At 35.1% G+C, this 890-nt stretch overlaps 1 pseudogene; it reads left to right on the top strand.

Moving 5' to 3' along the window:
- The first annotated feature begins 842 nt into the window (after window positions 1-842).
- Window positions 843-890, top strand: part of LOC114005027 (elongation factor 1-alpha 1 pseudogene) — a 7436-nt pseudogene continuing 7388 nt past the window's right edge.

Here is an 890-nt window from a genome sequence, read left to right as displayed (position 1 = left end):
ATCAACATATGGCATGAAATACTCAACCATGCATGAGTGCGCAAAGAAAATGTAGTATACATATTCAATGAAATACTGTTCAACCTTGGAAAAGAAGGAAATTATATTATTTATGAGCACATGACTGAACCTAGAAAACAGTAGGTTAAATGAAACAGACCAGGCACAGGGAGACAAACACTATATGATCTCTTACATGTATCACCTACATGTAATCTAACTCACTGAAGCAGAGACTAGAGCCTAGAATGGTGGTTGTCAGATGCTGGGGTGAAGGGAAGGGAGAGGTTGTACAAAGAATACAACCTTTCAGTTAGGCAAGAGGAATAAGTTCTTGAAAACAAGTTCTGCTTGAGACTGGCTATAGTTAATAATACTTTATTGTGTACTTGAAGTTGCTAAGAAAGATCTTAAATGTTCTCAGCACACACGTGCACATATACAAATAATTATTAGGTAGTTGAAAAAGTCATGACTCATTTTTCTATGTTTTTCTATACAAAAATCATGACTTTCCAACGACCCAATAGAACCTGAAGAGGTAATGGATATGTTAATTAGCTCAATGTAATCCTCAGATATATCTGAGATATCATCCCAAAGGTCATGAATTTCAAAAACTTTGGGGACCAAATTAAAGGCATATTTCAATTCCATTTTCCATGAATGTTTGTAGTCTTCTCATATACCAAAACATCATATTGTATACCATAAATATATGTAATTTCCATTTGTCATGTATATCTTTATAAAGCTGGGATAGGAGGCCAGACTCAAACAAAAGAACATGTAACCTAAACCTGACAACTTCTCTTTATTTCTACTCTTACATGTAGGCTAAGATGCTCTCATCTTCACCCAGGTAAGTGTAAGAGCCCTTGGATAACCTT

The sequence above is a fragment of the Tupaia chinensis genome, unplaced genomic scaffold (assembly GCF_000334495.1).
Source record: "Tupaia chinensis unplaced genomic scaffold, TupChi_1.0 Scaffold000009_1, whole genome shotgun sequence".
Classification (NCBI taxonomy): domain Eukaryota; kingdom Metazoa; phylum Chordata; class Mammalia; order Scandentia; family Tupaiidae; genus Tupaia; species Tupaia belangeri.
Note: the sequence above shows the minus strand (reverse complement) of the source record. Positions and strands in the feature narration are given on the sequence as shown.